Source organism: Hylobates moloch, unplaced genomic scaffold (genome assembly GCF_009828535.3).
Source record: "Hylobates moloch isolate HMO894 unplaced genomic scaffold, HMol_V3 SCAFFOLD_22, whole genome shotgun sequence".
Lineage (NCBI taxonomy): Eukaryota > Metazoa > Chordata > Mammalia > Primates > Hylobatidae > Hylobates > Hylobates moloch.
Genome location: NW_026652297.1, coordinates 11,136,284 through 11,157,459, shown reverse-complemented (window position 1 = coordinate 11,157,459; position 21,176 = coordinate 11,136,284). Strand labels below are relative to the sequence as shown.

The window sequence follows — 21,176 nt, the reverse complement described above, 5'->3', positions numbered from 1 at the left end:
TTAAATGTAAATGGACTAAATGCACCAATTAAAAGACACAGACTGGCAAATTGGATAAAGAGTCAAGACCCATCAGTGTGCTGTATTCAGGAGACCCATCTCACGTGAAAAGATGCACATAGGCTCAAAATAAAGGGATGGAGGAAGATCTACCAAGCAAATGGAAAACAAAAAAAAAGCAGGGGTTGCAATCCTAGTCTCCGGTAAAACAGACTTTAAACCAACAAAGATCAAAAGAGACAAAGAAGGCCATTACATAATGGTAAAGGGATCAATTCAACAAGAAGAGCTAACTATCCTAAATATATATGCACCCAATACAGGAGCACCCAGATTCGTAAAGCAAGTCCTTAGAGACCTACAAAGAGACTTAGACTCCCACACAATAATAATGGGAGACTTTAACACCCCACTGTCAATATTAGACAGATCAATGAGACAGAAGGTTAACAAGGATATCCAGGACCTGAACTTAGCTCTGCAACAAGCAGACCTAATAGACATCTACAGAATTCTCCACCCCAAATCAATAGAATATACATTCTTCTCAGTACCACATCGCACTTATTCTAAAATTGACCACATAATTGGAAGTAAAGCACTCCTCAGCAAATGTAAAAGAACAGAAATCACAGCAAACTATCTCTCAGATCACAGTGCAATGAAATTAGAACTCAGGATTAAGAAACTCACTCAAAACTGCACAACTACATGGAAACTGAACAACTTACTCCTGAATGACTACCGGGTAAATAAGAAATGAAGGCAGAAATAAAAATGTTCTTTGAAACCAACGAGAACAAAGACACAACATACCAGAATCTCTGGGACACATTTAAAGCAGTGTGTAGAGGGAAATTTATAGCACTAAATGCCCACAAGAGAAAGCAGGAAAGATCTAAAATTGACACCCTAACATCACAATTAAAAGAACTAGAGAAGAAAGGGCAAACAAATTCAAAAGCTAGCAGAAGGCGAGAAATAACTAAGATCAAAGCAGAACTGAAGGAGATAGAGACAGAAAAAACCCTTCAAAAAAATCAATTGAGGCCAGGCGCGGTGGCTCATGCTTGTAATCCCAGCACTTTGGGAGGCCGAGGCGGGTGGATCACGAGGTCAGGAGATCGAGACCACGGTGAAACCCTGTCTCTACTAGAAATACAAAAAATTAGCTGGGCGTGGTGGCAGGCGCCTGTAGTCCCAGCTACTAGGAGAGGCTGAGGCAGGAGAATGGCGTGAACCCGGGAGGCGGTGCTTGCAGTGAGCTGAGATCGCGCCACTGCACTCCAGCCTGGGTGCCTGGGTGACAGAGCGAGACTCCGTCTCAAAAAAAAAAAAAAAAAATCAATTAATCTAGGAGCTGGCTTTTTGAAAAGATCAACAAAATTGATAGACCTCTAGCAAGACTAAGAAAGAAGAAAAGAGAGAATAATCAAATAGACGCAATAAAAAATGACAAAGGGGATACCACCACCGATCCTACAGTAATACAAACTACCACCAAAGAATACTATAAACACCTCTACTCAAATAAACTAGAAAATCCAGAAGAAATGGATAATTTCCTGGACACATACACCCTCCCAAGACTAAACCAGGAAGAAGTTGAATCTCTGAATAGACCAATAACAGGGTCTGAAATTGAGGCAATAATTAATAGCCTACCAACCAAAAAAAGCCCAGGACCAGATGGATTCACAGCCAAATTCTACCAGAGGTACAAAGAGGAGCTGGTACCATTCCTTCTGAAACTATTCCAATCAATAGAAAAAGAGGGAATCCTCCCTAACTCATTTTATGAGGCCAACATCTTCCTGATACCAAAGTCTGGCAGAGACACAACAAAAAAAGAGAATTTTAGACCAATATCCCTGATGAACATCGATATGAAAATCCTCAATAAAGTACTGGCAAACTGAATCCAGCAGCACATCAAAAAGCTTATCCACCATGATCAAGTCAGCTTCATCCCTGGGATGCAAGGCTGGTTCAACATGTGCAAATCAATAAACATAATCCATCACATAAACAGAACCAATGACAAGAAACCATATGATTATCTCAATAGATGCAGAAAAGGCCTTTGACAAAATTCAACAGCCCTTCATGCTAAAAACTCTTAATAAACTAGGTATTGATGGAACGTATCTCAAAACAATAAGAGCTATTTATGAAAAACCCACAGCCGATATCATAATGGGCAAAAACTGGAAGCATTCCCTTTGAAAACTGGCACAAGACAGGGAGGCCTTCTCTCACCACTCCTATTCAACATAGTATTGGAAGTTCTGGCTATGGCAATCAGGCAAGAGAAAGAAATAAAGGGTATTCAATTAGGAAAAGAGGAAGTCAAATTGTCCCTGTTTGCAGATGACATGATTGCATATTTAGAAAACCCCATCGTCTCAGCCCAAAATCTCCTTAAGTTGATAAGCAACTTCAGCAAAGTCTCAGGATACAAAATCAATGTGCAAAAATCACAAGCATTCCTATACACCATTAACAGACAAACAGAGAACCAAATCATGCATGAACTCCCATTCACAATTGCTATAAAGAAAATAAAATATCTAGGAATCCAACTTACAAGGGATATGAAGGACCTCTTCAAGGAGAACTACAAGCTACTGCTCAAGGAAATAAAAGAGGAAACAAACAAATGGAAGAATATTCCATGCTCATGGAAAGGAAGAATCAATATTGTGAAAATGGCCATATTGCCCAAAGTAATTTATAGATTCAATGCCATCCCCATCAAGCTACCAGTGTCTTTCTTCACAGAATTGGAAAAAACTACTTTAAAGTTCATATGGAACTAAAAAAGAGCCCGCATTGCAAACACAATCCTACGCAAAAAGAACAAAGCTGGAGGCATCATGCTACTTGACTTCAAACTATACTACAAGGCTACAGTAACCAAAACAGCATAGTACTGGTACAAAAACAGAGATATAGACCAATGGCACAGAACAGAGGCCTCAGAAATAACACCACACATCTATAATCATCTGATCTTTGACAAACCTGACAAAAACAAGAAATGGAGAAAGGATTCTCTATTTAATAAATGGTACTGGGAAAACTGGCTACCCATATGCAGAAAGCTGAAACTGGATCCCTTCCTTACACCTTATACAAAAATTAATTCAAGATGGATTAAAGATTTAAATGATAGACCTAAAACCATAAAAACCCTAGAAGAAAACCTAGGCAATACCATTCAGGACATAGGCTTGGGCAAGGACTTCATGACTAAACACCAAAAGCAATGGCAACAAAAGCCAAAATAGGCAAATGGGATCTGATTAAACTAAACAGCTTTTGCATGGCAAAAGAAAGTACCATCAAAGTGAACAAGCAACCTACAGAATGGGAGAAAATTTTTACAATCTACCCATCTGACAAAGGGCTAATATCCAGAATCTGCAAAGAACTCAAACAAATTTACAAGAAGAAAACAACCCCATCAAAAAGTGGGCAAAGGATATGAACGGACACTTCTCAAAAGAAGACATCTGTGCATCTAACAGACACATGAAAAAATGCTCATCATCACTGGCCATCAGAGAAATGCAAATCAAAACCACAATGAGATACCATCTCACACCAGTTAGAATGGCAATCGTTCGAGACCATCCTGGCCAACATAGTGAACCCTGTCTCTACTAAAAATACAAAAAAATTAGCAGGGCGTGGTGGCGGGTGCCTGTAGTCCCAGCTACTATGGTGTGAACCCGGGAGGTGGAGCTTACAGTGAGCCAAGATGGTGCCACTGCACTCCACCCTGGGGGACAGAGCCAGACTCTGTCTCAAAAAAAAAAAAAAAAAGTCAGGAAACAACAGATGCTGGAGAGGATGTGGAGAAATAGGAACACTTTTACACTGTTGGTGGGACTGTAAACCAGTTCAACCATTGTGGAAGACAGTGTGGTGTTTCCTCAAGGATCTAGAACTAGAATTACCATTTGACTCAGCAATCCCATTACCAGGTATATACCCAAAGGATTATAAATCATGCTACTATAAAGACACATGCAGACGTATGTTTATTGTGGCACTATTCACAGTAGCAAAGACTTGGAACCAACCCAAATGTCCATCAATGATAGACTGGATTAAGAAAATGTGGCACATATACGCCATGGAATACTATGCAGCCATAAAAAAGGATGAGTTCATGTCCTTTGCAGGGTCATAGATGAAGCCGGAAACCATCATTCTTTGCAAACTGTCACAAGGACAGAAAATCAAACACTGCATGTTCTCATTCATAGGTGGGAATTGAATAATGAGCTCACTTGGACATAGGGCGGGGAACATCACACACTGGGGCCTGTCGTGGGGTGGAGGGCTGGGGGAGGGATAGCATTAGGATAAATACCTAAGGTAAATGATGAGTTGATGGGTGCAGCAAACCAACATGGCACATATATACCCGTGTGTCAAGCCTGCACGTTGTGCACATGTACCCTAGAACTTAAAGGTAATTTTTAAACAAAAAGGAGAAGAAGAAGTAGTGGTGAAAGTGGGCATCCTTATCTTGTTCCAGTTCTCAGGGGGAAGATTTCAACTTTTCCCTATTCAGTATAATGTTGGCTGTGGGTTTCTCATAGATGGCTTTTATTATCTTCAGGTGTAACCCTTTTATGCCAATTTTGCTGAGGGTTTTAATCACAAGGGATGCTGGATTTTGCCAAATGCTTTTTCTGCATCTGTTGAGATGATCATATGATTTTTGTTTTTAATTCTGTTTATGTGATGTATCACATTTATTGACTTGTGTATGTTAAGCCATCCCTGATTCTCTGGTATGAAATCCACTTGATCATGGTATATTATTTTTTTTGATATGCTGTTGGATTTGGTTGGCTAGTATCTTGTTGAGGAGTTTTGCATCTATATTCATCTGGGATATTGGGCTGTAGTTTTCCTATTATGTCCTTTCCTGGTTTTGGAATTAGCATGATACTGGCTTCACAGAATGACTTAGGGAGAATTTCCTCTTTATCTTTTGGAATAGTTTCAGTAGGATTGGTATCAATTCTTCTTTGAATGTCTGACAAAATTCAGCTGTGAATCCGTCTGGTCCTGGACTTTTTTTGTTGGCAACTTTTTTTTTTTATTACTGTTCCAATTTGTTTACTTGTTATTGGTCTGTTTAGAGTTTCTATTTCTTCCTGATTTAATCTAGGATAGCTGTATATTTCCAGGAATTTATTCATCTCCTCTAGATTTTCTAATTTGTGTGAGTAAAGGTGTTCATAGTAGACTTGAATAATCATTTGTATTTCTGTGGTATCAGTTGTAGTATCTCCCATTTCATTTCTAATTGAGTTTGTTTGGATCTTCTCTCTTCTTTTCTTTGTTAGTCTCACTAATGGTCTATCAATTTTGTTTATCTTTTCAAAGAACCAGCTTTTTGTTTCGTTTATCTTTTGTATTTTTTTTTTTGTCAATTTCATTTAGTCCTGCTCTGGTCTTGGTTATTTCTTTTCTTCTGCTGGGTTTGGGTTTGGGTTGTTCTTGTTTCTCTAGTTACTTGAGGTGTGACCTTGGAGTGTCTATTTGTGCTCTTTCAGACTTTTCGACGTAGGCATTTAATGCTGTGAACTTTCCTGTTAACACTGCTTTTACTGTATTCCATAGGTTTTGATAACTTATGTCACTATTTATCATTCAGCTCAAATAACTTATTAATTTCCATCTTGATTTCATTGTTGAACCACAGATTATTCAAGAGCAGATTATTTAATTTCCATGTATTCGTATAGTTTTGAGGGTTGCTTTTGAAGTTAATTTCCAATTTTATTCCACTGTGGTCTGAGAGAATACTTGATATAATTTCGATTTTCTTAAATTTATTGAGACTTGTTTTGTGATCTATCCACCACATGGCCTATCTTGGAGAATGCTCTATGTGCTGAGGAAAAGAATGTATATTCTGCATTTATTAGGTAGAATGTTCTGTAAATATCTTTTAAGTCCATTTGTTCTAGAGTGTAGATTAAGTCCATTGTTTCTTTGTTGACTTTCTGTCTTCACAACCTGTCTAGTGCTGTCAGTGGATTATTGAAGTCATCCACTGTTATTGTGTTGCCATCTATCTCATTTCTTAGGTCTAGTAGTAATTGTTTTATAAATTTGGGAGCTCCAGTGTTGGGTGCTTATGTATTTGAGATTGTGATATTTTCCTGTTGGACTAGTCCTTTTATCATTATATAACGTCCTTCTTTGTCTCTTTTATAACTGTTATTGCTTTAAAGTCTCTTTTCTCTGATACAGGAATAGTTACTCCTGCTTGCTTTTGGTTCCCATTTGTGTGGAATATCTTTTCCCACCCCTTTACCTTAAGTTTATATGAGTCCTTATGAGTTAGGTGAGTCTCTTGAAGGTGGCGGATACTTAGTGAATTTTTATCCATTCTACCATTCTGCCATTCTGCATCTATTAAGTGAAGCATTTAGGCCACTTACATTCAATATTAGTATTGAGATGTGAGGTACTGTTCTGTTCATCATGTTAGTTGTTGCCTTAAAAAACCCTGGCTTTTTACCTATTATTGTTTTATAGGCCCTGTGAGAGTTATACTTTAAGCAGGTTCTATTTTGGTGTATTTCAAGGTTTTGTTTTAAGATTTCAAACTCCTTTTAGCATTTCTTATAGTGCTGGCTTAGTAGTGGTGAATTCTCTCAGCCTTTGTCTGAAAAAGACTTTATCTCTTCTTCATTTATGAAGCTTAGTTTTGCTAGATTCAAAACTGTTGGCTGACAATTATTTTGTTTCAGGAGGCTAAAACTGGGACTTCAATCCCTTCTGGCTTGTAAGGTTTCTGCTGAGAAGTCTGCTGTTAATCTTACTGGTTTTCCTCTATAGGTTATCTGATGCTTTTGTCTCACAACTCTTAAGATTCTTTCATTCATCTTGACTTTAGATAACCTGATGACTATGTGCCTAGGTGATGATCTTGTTGTGATGAATTTCCCAGGTGTTCTTTCAGCTTATTGTATTTGAATTTCTATATCTCTAGCAAGGCCAGGGAATTTTTCCTCAATTATTCCCTCTAATAAGTTTTCCAAACTTTTAGATTTCTCTTTTTCCTCAGGAATGCTGATCACTTTTAGGTTTGGCTGTTTAATGTAATCCCAAATTTCTTGGAAACTTTGTTCATTTTTTAAAATTCTTTTTTCTGTGTCTTTGTCTGATTGGGTTAATTCAAAATCCTGGTCTTTGAGCTCTAAAGTTATTTCTTCTACTTGTTCTACTCTACTGTTGACACTTTCCAGTGCATTTTGTATTTCCCTAAGTGTGTCTTTCATTTCCAGAAGTTGTGAATGTTTTTTCTTTATGATAGCTATTTATCTGGAGAAATTTTCATCCATAGCCTGTATTTGTTAAAAATCTCTTTAAGTTGGCTTTCACTTTTCTGTGCTAGCTCCTTGAGTAGCTTAATAATCAACCTTCTGAATTCTTTATCTGGTAATTCAGAGATTTCTTCTTGGTTTGGATCCATTGCTGGGGAGCTAGTGTGACCTTTTGGGGAAGTCATAGAACTCTATTTTGTCATCTTACCAGAATTACTTTTCTGGTTCCTTCTCATTTGGGTAGACTATTTCAGTGGAGAGGTCTGAAACTCAAGGCCTGCTGTTCAGATTCGCTTGTCCCACAGAGTGATCCCTTGATGTGGTGCTTTTCCTATTCCCCTAGGGATGGGGCTTCCTGAGATCTGGACTGCAGTGATTGTTATTGCTCTTCTGGGTCTAGCCACCCAGTAGGGTTACCAGGCTCTGGGCTGGTGCTGGGGGATGTCTGCAAAGAGTCTTATGATGTGATTGATCTGTCTTCAGGTCTCCCAGCTGTGGATACAAATACCTGCTCTGGTAGAGGTGGCAGAAAACTGAAGTGGACTCTGTAGTTGTAGATATGTTTAGTGTGCTGGATTTTTTGAGTGCTGGTTATGCTAGCAGTGAAGTTGTCATGTGGGCACACTCAGGACCTCTGGTTAGCCAGGATGTTGCAGGCAGTGGAATTAGGTGTTGTATTCTCCTTCCTGGATTCATGGTTATTCTGTCATGAGTTGCTGTAATGGCCTGAATTGGTTGGCCTCCAGCCAGGAGGTGGTACTTTCAAGAGAGTGCCAGCTGTGGTAGCAGTAGGGTTCCCTAAGCTTGCTCTAAGATGGCCAGGTAAGTATTTGGTTTTCAGGTGGTGGGCGAGGCCCTAAAGTTCCCAAGAGTTTCTGTGTTTTGTGTTTGGCTACCAGGGTAGGTGGGGAAATACCCTTAGGTGGGGGCAGAATTAGGTGAGTCTGGGCTCAGACTCTTCTTGGGTGGGGCTTGTTGTGTCCCCTGTAGGGGATGTGGAGGTGTTTCTCAGGCTAATGGGGTTATGTTCCAGAGGGGCTCTTGGTCACCTCTGCTGTGTCATATAGTTTGCCAGGGAAGTGGGGGATGGTTGGTAACAAAAGAGCTGTTTTTCCTCTTTTTTGGTGTAGACACTTATAAACTTCCATCTTAGGACTCCTTTTTCTGTATTCCATAGGTTTTGATATGTTGTGTTTCCATTATTATTTATTTCAACACATTTTTCAATTTCCTTAATTCCTTCATTGACCCACTGGTTATTCAGGAGCGTACTATTTAATTACCATGTATTTGTATAGTTTCATAAATTCCTCTAGCTATTGATTTCTAGGTTTATTCTATTGTGGTCAGAGAAGACGCTTGATATTGTTTCATTTGTTTCTTGAATGTTTTAAGACTTGTTTTGGGACCAAACATATGGTATATCCTTGAGAATGATCCATGCGCTGAGGAAAAGAGTGTGCATTCTGCAGCTCTTGGATCTAATTTTCTGTAAATATCTATTAGATCCATGTGGTGTATAGTGCATATTAAGACTGATGTTTCTTTATTGCTTTTCTGCCTGGAAGTTTGTCCAATGCTGAAAGTGGGATGTTCATGTCTCCACATTATTATTGTATTGGGTCCTATATCTCTCTTTAGCTCTAATAATATTTGCTGTATATATCTGGATGCTACAGTGTTGGGTACATGTATATTGTTATATTCTTTTGCTGAATTGGCCTCTTTATCATTATACAGTGATCTTCTTTGTCTCTTCTTACACTTTTTGTCTTGAAATCTATTTTGTGTGATATAAATATAGCTACTGCTCTATTTACTTCTGCTCCTCTGTTCTTTGGTTTTCATTAGCATGGCATATCTTTTTCCATCCTTTCATTTTCAGTCTATGTATATATTTATAGGTGAATTGTGTTTCTTGTAGGCAACAGATAAGTGGTTCTTGTTTTTTCATCCATTCAGCCACTTTATGTCTTTTGATTGGAGAGTATAGTCCATTTACATTTATTATTGATGAGTAAGGACTTACTCTTGCTATTTTGTAATTTGTTTTCCAGTTGTTTTGTGGTCTTCTTTTTTTTCCTTCTTGTCTTCCTTTAGTGATTTTCTCTGGTAATATAATTTACTTCTTTGCTTTTTTGTGTGTGTGTATTTGGTGTATGTTTCTTGGTTTGAGGTTACAATGAGACTTGCAACTACTATCTTATAACCCATTATTTTGAGCTGATACCAACTTAACACTATTTGTCATAAACAAACAAGCACAAAAAACTAATAAAAATTATATGCCTTAACTTTATCCCTCCACTTTTTAACTTTTTGTTGTTCCTATTTATATCTTATTGTACTGTCACTGTCTTGAAAAGTTGTTGTAGTTGTTATTTTTGATTGGTTCATCATTTAGTCTTTCTACTTAGGATAAGAGTAGTTTATACAACCCAGTTACAGTGTTATAATATTCTGCGTTTTTCTATGTACTTACTATTACCAGTGAGTTTTGTACCTTCAGGTAATTACTTATTGCTCATTAACATCCTTTTCTTTCTGAAGTACTCCCTTTAGCATTTCTTATAAGACAGATCTGGTGTTGATGAAATCCTTCAGCTTTTTTTGTCTGAGGAAGTCTTTATTTCTCCTTCATGTCTGAAAAGTTTTTCATAAGGTATATTATTCCAGGGCAAAAGTTATTTTCCTTCAGCCCTTTAAATATGTCATGCCACTGTCTCCTGGCCTGTAAGGTTTCCACTGAGAAGTCTGCTGCCAGCTCTATGGGAGCTCCATTGTATGATATTTGTTTCTTTTCTCTTGCTGCTTTTAAGATCCTTTCTTTATCCTTGATCCTTGGGAGTTTGATTATTAAACAACTTGAGGTAGTCTTCTTTGGGTTAAATCTGCTTGATGTTCTACAACCTTCTTGTACTTGGATATTAATATCTTTCTCTAGGTTTGGGAAGTTTTCTGTTGTTATCCCTTTGAATAAACTTTCTACCCCATCTCTTTCTCTACCTTCTTAAGACAAATAACTCTTAGATTTGCACTTTTGAGGCTATTTATTATGTCCTGTAGGCATGTTTTCATTGTTTTTTATTTTTTTTGTCTCCTCTGATGGTGTATTTTCAAATAGTTTGTCTTTAAGTTCACTAATTTTTTTCTTCTGCTTGATTCATTCTGCTATTAAAGGACTCTGATACATTGTTCAGTGTGCCAATTGCATTTTTCAGCTCCAGAATTTCTGCTTGATTCTTTTTGTTTCAATCTCTTTGTGAAATCTAGCTGGTAGAATTCTGAATTCCATCTCTGTGTTATCTTGAATTTCAGTTTCCTCAACACGGCTATTTTGAATTTTCTGTCTAAAAGGTAACATATTTATGTTTCTCCAGGATTGCTCCCTGGTGCCTTATTTAGTTCATTTGGTGAGGTCATGTTTTCCTGGATTATCTTTATACTTGTAGATGTCTAGGCATTGAGGAGTTAGGTATTTATTATAGTTTTAACTGCCTGGGCTTCTTTGTACCTGTACTTGTTGAGAAGATTTTTCAGATATTTGAAAGGACTTGGGTGTTGAGATCTAAGCTGTATCTGCTTTAGGGGGCACCCCATGCTCAGTAACTCTATGGTTCTTGAAGACTCATAGAGGTACCATCTTGATGGTCTTGGACAAGATCTGGGAGAATTCTCTGTATTGACCAGGCAGAGATTCTTGTTCTCTTGCCTTAAACAAACAGTGTCTCTCTCTTTCAGTTTTGAGCCACCTAAATCTGGGTGTGGAGTGACACATGCACCCCTGCAGCCACCACCACTATGACTCGCTGGGTCAGACCTGAAGCCAGCACAGTACTGGGTCTCACCCAAGGCCTGCTGAACCACTCCCTGACTATTGCCTATGTTTGCTCAAGGCCTTGTGGCTTTACAATCAGCAGGTAGCAAAGCCAGCCAGGCTAGTGTCCAGGTTGGTGAATTCCCCCAGGCCCCAGATAGGTCTAGAGGTGCCATCTGGGGTCAGAGACTAGAGTCAAAATCCTTAGAAGTCTACCTGGTATTCTTTTGTATTGTGGCTGAGCTGGCCATCAAGCCACAGGATGGCAGTCCTTCCCACTCTTCCCTCCTCTTTACAAAGGCAGAAAAGCTTCATCCTCTAGCTACCACCATTACGGGCCATGGGGAGTTCTACCAGACTGCCACTGATGTTCCCTTAAGACCCAAGGTCTCTTCAGTCAGCTTGTGGTGAATGCTGTCTTTCCTGAGACCCACCCTTCAGAGCAATGGGCTCCCTTCTGGCCCAGGGTGGGTCCAGAAATTCCATCCAAGAGTCAAGTCTTTGAATCGGGGACCCCAAGAGCCCACCTGGTGCTCTACTCCCCCGTGGTCAAGCTGGTACCTGAAGCCAGCAAGTTTCAGAGGCTCACCCAAGGTCCTCACCTTAGTACCTGGGCATCAATGCTGGTTATTCAGGACCCAAAGGCCCTTCAGTTAGCATGTGATCAATGCTGCCAGGACTGGGTTCTTCCCTTCAAGGCAGCAGATTCCTTTCTGCCCCAGGGTGTTTCTGGAAATGTCATTTAGAAACTAGGGCTTGGAACAGGGGCCTCATGAGTCTGACCAGTGCCCTATTCTGCTGTGGTATCAAAGATACAAGACACAGCCCCCTCTACTCTTCTCTCTCCTCTCCTCAAGTGAAAGGAAGGGCTTTCTTTTGGAGCCATGAGTTGTGCAGCCTGGGGTTAGGGGAGGGGTGATGCCAGCACTTTCCTAGCTACCCCTGCTGGTGTCTCAGTAGTCAGATGCCCCCCAGTCCACCGTCTCTGGGCCCAGTTCAGCACTACCACTCACCTAAGAGTTCAGTCCTTATGGCCTAGACAGCCTTTCAAATTTACTTAGAGACCCAGAGCCCTTTAGCGCATGGTGGCAATTGACCTCTGGGGATTAGTGATTCCCCTCTGGCTAGGGCTGGTCCAAATACTTCCTCTGTGGGTGGATATAAGCTGAGTTTGGTCTGGTTTTTCTTTCTGGTCTAACAGACAGCCCTGAGTTCATCAGTTCCTCACACTTGCTGTGCTCTCCCTCTCCCCAGCACCCAGAAATACTCTCCACACCATGCTGCACTGCTGCGGACGAGGGAAGGGTGGTGTCGGGGCTTCAAGACTGTTTTTCCTACCTCTTCAGTGCCTCTTTCAGTGATATGAAGTTAAAACCAGGTACTATGAGTGCTCACCTGATTTGTGGTTCTTATGGAGGTGCTTTGCTTGTGTATATAGTTGTTAACTTGGTTTCCTTGCAAGTGGGACAATAGGTGGAGCCTTGTATTCTGCCATCTTGCTCCCCATTTTATGATGAGAAATATGGTGGTTACAAAGGTTAAATAACTTGCCCAAGGTCACAATATCAGTAGAGCCGGGCCTTAAACCCAGATGGGTGTTGTAAAGTTACAGCTCTACGTCCTATAAGGATAATGTTAAGCTAAGAAGGCTCCTAAAATACTCATTAAATAAACATTCTGCAAAAGTTAGTTCTCTTCCCTTCTTTCTATGTTGTGTCTTCTATAACACTTTGGTCAGAAATAAATGTCTTAAAAAAAGGGTCAAAAAGAAAGTGGACTAGAAGATGGGGTGGAGGTGTAGAGGGCAGGAAACTGGTACAAATCACTGGAGCCCAGAAGTCTGGAAAAGGACCCAGTGCAACTCCCATGTAAAGATTTTTAGCCCATCTTCTACTGCTGAGGACTTGAAAACAAGGTCTTCACAGGACCCAAACCTACTCATGGTAACCCTGTCTATAAATATTGATTGATTTCCAGAAAACACTATTTTTTTAGTATGTATCTATGTATGTGTGTGTGTGTGTATATATATGTATATAGAATATAATAAATAATATATATAGTATTATATATTTATAAATTTGGATATCATATAGGAGTGGCCCTTTATTTTTTTAAACTCATTTACAGTGTATTTGTTGTTCTGGCTGCCCAGTACACCCCTCCTGTATGGAGAATTCCCCATACCCTGGCACCTTGTGCTTAAGTGTGGTCATGTGGTCTCAGTACAACCTTATAGGTTGTTGTAGTAGCACCTTATAGGTGTTCCTGCCAGAACTGAATCTTGAGAGGCTGGCCAGCTGGTGATAATTTGCAGCAGAGTGGTAGCATAGAGAGCATGTCCAGGGCAGTGAAATGCAACAGCACCAGTGGAGAAGATTTAGAGGTAGCGATAACTATAGTGCTTGTAGCACCTATGATGCTGTGCTGAGCAAACAGATCCTGTGGTAGGGTCATGGCTCTGCCTTGTTCCCCAGCTAATATACTTTTGATACATACCTCTTAGGCTTAAGTTTCCCAGAGTCGGTGTCTGCTTTTTTTAATGCCCCAAATATCACACTGATTTTAGCAATTGTCAAAGCAAGGTTGGGATATCAAATAGCTATTCCAAATTGGACCTGGGTTTGGATAACATTTATGGAAATAATGCTCTTTGCTCTCTAGATATATGGGCAGGAAGAAAACAGTCAGAATCAATAATCAAACCAGTTTTGACTGCTGGCTCTGTATGGCAGTTGGTTTCTTGGTTTATTTCTTATTTTATCTAAAGCCAGGTCACACTATCCAGGTGGAATGTTCATAAAAACCAAAGTGTGAACATTTTCTTTAAGGTCAATGTAATTTACACTCTGTCCAGAGAAGCTTTTAGAGATGTAGAATGTGACTGTAATCCACAATGCACTCTCATTACCCTTCCCTCCTATTAGAAATTGATTTTGGCACAGTTCCTTCAGGTGGAAAGTGACTCTGTCAGCAATTGCTGTTTCTCTTTTCACACGTTGGGGTTCCCCCCACAAAAGTATTAAAGTCTCTTTAGTGTTCCTTTAGGAGAGGTTAAATACAGTTATCACCAACATTTGGAGTTTCATATCTGCCTGCTATTTCTACTGTGCTTTGCCTTGTAGGCAATTAGCAATCATGTGGAGTGGAAGATCTTTTCCTAAAATTACCTGAGCTTGGCTACTCTCTGTGCTGGGTAACCCTGAAGGAAAATGTTGCCAGCAAGGCATTTAGCCCTGGCTGTGGCTGACAGCATGTGTCTTCCTCTCTCCCTACCCCTGTGGATCTCCTTGTCACTTTAAGAACAGCTAACACTAACAGGGCCACCAAACTATTTATGAGACCTTGCAGCTTGACACTCAACAGGTCCAGAGAACATGGCCTTCTTCAATAGATAAGTTGCAGCTGACAAAGACGGTGGTCAGCTTATCTTTGTATGTGGCCAGTGGAGTTCCTGTAACCTTAGGGTATTGGGTAGTGCCTCTTAATAGTGCCCATGGTGCTCACTTTTTTTTTTTTTTTAAACAGAGTTTCTCTCTTCTTGCCCAGGCTGGAGTGCACTGGCACGATCTCGGCTCACTGCGACCTCTGCCTTCCGGGTTCAAGCGATTCTCTCACCTCAGCCTCCCGAGTAGCTGGGATTACAGGCGCCTGCCACCACACCTAGCTAATTTTTGCATTTTTAGTAGAGATGAGGTTTCACCATGTTGGTCAGGTTGGTCTTGAACTCCTGACCTCAGGTGATCCGCCTGCCTCGGTCTCCCAAAGTGCTGGGATTATAGGTGTGAGCCACCACGCCCGGCCAGTGCTCACTTCTTAATACAAAGCTTTTTAACCTGTTTAAATTCATGCCCCTTTGGTTAAATGTAAAAATTCTGCCCCATGTATTAAACACTACATCTTTCACAGATTTCCAGACATCAAGTAGATATTAAGTTTAATTTTCTTTATACATATTATTCATTTTTAAAGTTTTCAAATATGAAAGTATATTGACTATGCCTTTGAAAAATGCAGTAGGCTCTCCAGAGATTTGGGTCAACCTGACTAGGAAGGAGGCTCCTTATTAATAGTTACAGATTATGGCAAAACTGAAGAGGGGTGGATCCAACAGCAGTTCTGAACCTTCTTCTCATTGCCATCCGCTTGAAACATCCACTAGCTCTTCCATATTTGCTTGCAGTGAGGGATGGCCATGTGACATCGTTGTTGTAGTAGTGAGATGCAAGTAGAAGTCTGCTGGTGAGGGGTTCTGGAAAACCTTTGCTTACATAATAAAAAGGATAGACTTAGCTGGTTTCATCTCTTCATGCCTTCTTGACATACAGAACTTTGCCACCTTCAGCAACCTCAGTCTTTCAGTGTAAAATGATAATAACGCCTAACTCATATATTGCTGCAAAGGACATAAAGATAATATATTTGAGATGAGGGTATCTTTTAAAACTATTAACCTAATTTTTTGGCACCTGATATTTCCACATACTGTTTGTGCTCTTATTCCCCTCCCCCTCTCCTTTTATTTATGGTGCTATTCCATAATTATTACCGCAGGGACAAGATGTATTGGTGAAAACAGATACACAAGGAGTCCCTTCTAGTCTAGTGGGGGTAGGGAAAGCAAGGACTCAGGACATAGACTTGAGAACTCCTAATGATTCAAGATGTTTTCAAATTTGTAAAATCAGTTTTTTACTTTCACTTCCAGGAACATGGAGGAGACATCTTTCCGCCTATTTCTCTCCATAAGTATAAAAGACCATAAAAGACCATCTAGGGACTTCAGAACCCAAATAATGACACAATGGTGAGTTCCCTGGGCTTTCTTTTTTGCATTGTATTTCCCAGACTTGGAGCTGAAGAAGTCAGCAACATAGAAACACCAATTGGCACAAACAAACGTAGCCCAAATAAAAGCCTGTTCTCATTAACCAGCGGACCAGGAAAAGGCAGCCTAGCAAGGGAGAAAACTTTTAGACGATAACTGTAATAACTTCTGTACTTCAGCCAAGCACCATAGGAAAAAAATGCTGCTCCACCCCACTTATGCCAACAAAGACCACGTTATGAGCTTAAATGTCCACCCTCACCCAGCTGTGATGAACTGTCCCAACTCTCCTACTGGGGTGGTACCAGAGAAGGCCAAGTAGGGAGTTGGGACTTTAATCCCCACTGGGTGATAACGAGACCCACCCTTCCACAGTGTCAGTGGAGACCATATGGGAAGCCTGGACTTCTTCCCTAAACTATCAGTAATGAGGTGCTCCTCCATCATCCCAGTGAAGTAGTATAGAGAAGGCCTAGCAGTAAGAAAGCCACCCTCCCAACCACCCGCATGGTGTCAGCAGGGGCCATGTGGGGAATACTAATGAGGTACTCCCACTCCTCCCAGCTAGGGAAGTCTCAGTAGAGAGGCCTTGTGGGAAGCTGGAACTTATAATCCCACCTAGCAGTAGCAAAGAATCCCCCATCCTGTGAAGTGCCCATGGAGGATGAGCGGGGAACCTACTCCTGGCAATAATGAGATGCCCTTCCACCCCTTACCACGTTGCTGGAGCAGTGTGTCAGAAGAAGTCAGCTAAAACAGAAGGTTCAGATAAGATAAAGATCATTTCAATAGAAACAATCAGGTTTCTATTGAAAATCACTTGTCACATCAAGAACCAGGAAGATTTAAAATTGAATGAAAAAGACAGTCAATAGATGTCAATACCATGATGCCAGAAATTTTAGAATTATATTACAAAGATTTTATAACAGCCATCATAAAAGTGTTTCAATGAGCCATTAATGAACATACTTGAAACAAAAGTTAAAAGTCTTAGAAAAGTAAAAAGAAAGTATCAGCAAAGAAATAAAAGATATAAATAAGAACCAAATGGAAATTTTAGAACTGAAAAATACAATAATGACACAATATGTGCTTTCCCCTATGATCAGGAACGAGGCAAGGATCTCCACTCTCATCACTCTTATTCAACATAGTGATAGGCGTTTTAACCCAAGCAAAAAAGCAATAAAAGGAAATAAAAAGCATACATATTAGAGAGGAGAAATAAATCTGTCCCTGTTTGCAAATGACATGGTAGTCTATACAGCAAATCCCAAGTAATCTACATAAAAACTGTAATAAGTGAGTTTAGCAAACTTGTAGGATACAAGATGAGCATACGAAAATCAATTTATTGCTATGTACTAGCAATGAACATGTGGCTACTGAAAAATTGCAAAATAGTACAGAGTTTTTATATATTCTTCACCTATACAATCCCAATTGTTCACATCTTGTGTAAACATAGAACAATGATCAGAACTGGGAAATTAACATTGGCACAATACCATTAACCAAGGCTGGAGTGCAGTTGCGTGATCTTGGCTCACTGCAACCTCCGCCTCCAGGTTCAAGTGATTCTCCTGTCTCAGCTTCCTGAGTAGCTGGGGCTACAGGCATGTGCTATCATGCCTGGCTAATTTTTGTGTATTTAGTAGAGATGGGGTTTTGCCATGTTGGCCAGGCTGGTCTCACACTCCTGACCTCAGGTGATCCGCCCACCTCGGTCTCCCAAAGTGTTGGGATTACAGGCATGAGCTACCGCGCCTGGCCTCCACTAATGTATTTTTGTTGTTGTTGTTGTTGTTGTTCCAGGATCCTACTCAACATACCACATTGTATTTGATTGTCATTTGTCCCTGTTCTCTGACAGTCTCCAATTGTTCCTGGGTCTTTCTTTGTCTTTTGTATGATCTTGACACCTCCAGAGATCAGTTATTTTTTGTATGTTACTTATTATGAACCTGCCTAGGGCATTCTCCTGATTGGACTGAACTCTTGCACGAAGAAGCCATCCTAAAGCTTCCAATTTCTGAAATTCAGAAAGAATTCCTAGGGAAAGGAGGGGTGGGGAAGGAAAGTCAGGCTACTGCTGGTCCTGCAGAGGAGTCTTCTCCTTTTGAGTTTTTAGATGTATTCCTGGGGAAAAGACCACAGAAGCACCAAATAGATTTGTGGAGCCCAAGATCTAAAGGCACATTTGCCCTTTTCCTGCACAAAGGCCCAGGAGGGCTAGAATTACCCAGAGAGGGATGGAAGCGGCTGTGAGGGGTATTTGAGGGAGTAGAGAAGGCACCATATGTGGCATGGCAGGGCATGGCAGAGTAATTTTTTGTGTGCCAGGGACTGGGCACAGAAGCCACTAAGAAAGCTTGTGAGCTGGGAACAAGGAACATCTCCACAGTGAGCTCCCTGACAGATAGCTCAGGGGATCTCTCAGCTAGTGTGGACAGGAAACATCAAGGACATCACATAAGCTCCCCCTCATTCCGCCCCAGAATCTAGATGTAATCAAGAGGACAGAGAGATGCTCCAAATTTGCTTCCCACCTACCAGAATAGGGACTCTGCTCTGTATTAACCTATAAATAAAGTATGCTGCTTGTGCTCTTGAGCTATCATCTGGGATTCATACCTCCTAATAAATGCCACTGAATATTATGAATAAAGATATGTGTGCACAGGAGTGTGTGCATGAGTATGAGTGTGTATGTTTGTTCCAAGCAGAGATAGCAGCATTTTCCGAGGTCTGGAGCTAAAGTGAGAATGTGCATGTGGAGAACTACAAACCATTCACGGGAAAGTACACAAATGGGCTGTTTTGTCAGGTCGGGTTCCCATTGATACCATGTTTTTTCTATTATACAGTGACATGTGTGTAAGGCACCAAATCACGATGCTAGGAAAAACATCTTGATATGTAATGCCATACCCACCATCTAGGTAATGGTACTGCATATCTTAGGTAATGGTACTGCATATCTTTGGTCCTTCTGCATGTGCTAGAGGGTGTGCTGCCATTAACCATGAAAGGAACCCTTCAGCATGTTTATGAGTGTGGATGAGAGGTATTGCCCCCTTTTCCTCCAGATGGTGAGCAGGTTGAAATGACAGCTCAGCCACTCCACCACTAATAAAACATCCTGACACTCTGTAGTCCTTTATGGACTATGACTCAGTTCAAATTTCTAGACTTACAGAATATAAAATTTTAGGCCAAAGAGGTTCTGAGTGGGGCCAATTTCCTAAAGGTACAGATGGTGAGACTGAGGTGTAAAGAGGCAAGGATGCTTTGCCTAAGTGTCCTCAGCAGGCCTGTGACTGAGTCTCTGGGGCTGCAGGTCCCCAGCCCACTGTTTTCTGGCTACTTCACCGTGTTTCATGGCTCTCTGGAGTAGCTTCCTTTCAGGAAAGCACTACCTGCCCCTTCAGCTCACTCAACTTTCAAAACCCAGCTCAAATACCCGCTGAATTGACCTTCCCCATGGTAATTCTTATTTATTTGGCAATTAAATAATGTTGTCTAATGCCCTATCTTCTAAGATTATTCTGTCACCTTAAATATTTTTTTTTTGCTGTCAAGTCTTTTTTTTTCAAAAAAGACTTAAATTTTAAAGTCTTTATTATCTTATTCAATAAAACTATTAAATTTTTGAGGATAGGCATCATAATTTGTGTGTGTGTGTGTGTGTGTTCCCTCAACAGTACCAATCACAGTGTCTTGTACTAGTAGGTTGCCTCTAGTGGGTAAATAATAAATATTAGTTGATTTGGTACTGCTAGCACAAGTTCATTGCCGTGTGAAATGTGATGCAAAGGCAGTATAAGGTTAATAACATAGACTCAGGAATCAGCAGGCCTGGTTTTGACAAGTTGTGTGACTTTGGAAAAGTTGCTCAAGTTCTGAGCCTCAGTTTTCTCATCAGTTATGTGGGTTATTGACACTAATCTCTTACAGGATTGACAAGAGGATCACATGGGATTATATATACACATTTATATGTATATATAGCTATCTGTATATTACTAGTTATAGTTATTATAATAGTAATATAGTAATAATTACTGTATTATATATTATAGTAATAACTATAACTTTGTATAGTAATATATAGATATAGCATATGAAACCCACACATATATATGGCCACAGCTATAATCCTTCAGTTGATGGCAGCTATTACTACTACTAACGTCATGAGTTGGAAATCAGGCCAATTAACTCCATCCGTTGAGTTCTATGGGCTCAAACTAAATCTTCAACAAATATAGTCATCTCAACACCTACAGAAGGGTTAGAGAGTCCAGGCAAAATCATGTGGGTAGGCACCCATGCAAATTCTCACCCACTGTTATCCCACCATACTCCCACACTCATAAAACAGTAGCATATAACACAGGTGCCATGTACCATGGTGATGTGTATTTGATACACAAAAATTATGTGAATTATGCATGTGTGTACATATGTGTATGTGCACACATTTGCAGGATAGTACTCTCCAAAAACAAAAACAAAAACAAACAAAATTCTCCCACCCCGGCCAACTCAAACAAGTAGTCCTCTTGCCCAATAGTTGTTAGCCATATTCGCTCCTTGCATAAATATAACCACTAGGAGGCGCCTTAATCCTTCTCTTTAGCAGCCTTTCTGCTCGTTGACACCAGGGAGTCAGATCTAAAAGTCTTTAAGTGAATCTTTCTTTCTCAACCCACTGCAGAGTGTGCAAATCATTTCCTCAGCTGATTCAGATGTATTTTGATGTGCTGGGAAACCTGAGCATTCTCTCACGCTGTGGAGATTAATTACCTTGAAATATTCATTGGATTAAATGTATTTAAACACGTACTGTTTAAAGCTCAGTGCTGCAAAATGCCATCGTGAAGATATATATTACCGGCATTAAATAATTAACTTTAGTGTGTGAGAGGAGACGGGGGAGGGAGAGGAAGAGTGAAGGTTGGGGGAGAGGGGAGAGAGAGAGAGAGAGAGAGAGAGAGAGAGAGAAACATGCTTATTTAGTGCTAGGCCAGTGGTGAAACTGACAGCAACCAAATCAGAAGCTTTCCATAAATCAGCTAAATCCTGGCTTCACCTGTTACTACAACTATGTGACCTTGGGCAAAATACTTCACCTCTCTAAGCCTCCTCTGTAAAATGAGAATGA

At 40.3% G+C, this 21,176-nt stretch overlaps 1 long non-coding RNA gene across 3 annotated transcripts in view; it reads left to right on the top strand.

The window, feature by feature from the left end:
• Positions 1-21,176, top strand: part of LOC131382289 (uncharacterized) — a 93,607-nt gene that overhangs the window by 16,589 nt on the left and 55,842 nt on the right. For 2 of the 3 annotated variants that reach the window (XR_009211605.1, XR_009211604.1), the window contains exon 2: positions 15,887-15,985. This is a non-coding gene — a long non-coding RNA (uncharacterized LOC131382289). Of the gene's footprint in view, positions 1-12,490; positions 12,557-15,886; positions 15,986-21,176 lie in introns of those variants that run through there. The other variant, XR_009211606.1, reaches the window with a different exon arrangement.